This window comes from Penaeus monodon, chromosome 32, assembly GCF_015228065.2.
Source record: "Penaeus monodon isolate SGIC_2016 chromosome 32, NSTDA_Pmon_1, whole genome shotgun sequence".
Lineage (NCBI taxonomy): Eukaryota > Metazoa > Arthropoda > Malacostraca > Decapoda > Penaeidae > Penaeus > Penaeus monodon.
The window spans coordinates 6,519,018-6,519,309 of record NC_051417.1 but is presented as its reverse complement, the minus strand read 5'-3'; positions in this window follow the sequence as shown (position 1 = coordinate 6,519,309).

Sequence of the window (292 nt, the reverse complement as noted above, 5' to 3'; positions counted from 1 at the left end):
CAACCCCTACGGCTACGGACACTAATTCTAAGCAAGGATCCTTTTATGCTCGCATCTCGACTGAATAAAATTCACTAGTCAGAAAAGCAACACTGGTTTACCTTTACCTTTTCTCTTATCACACAATCATCTTTGGTCTCGTAATCAGAACTGACGAAAGCACTACTGAAGTTTGGACATTAAATCAAAATATAGATAACAGGTGATGCTAATGATACGAACAAAAGCAATACTGGTAATACCAATGATAGTAGTGGTGATGAAAACTTAGATAAAATTCTTTATTTAATAT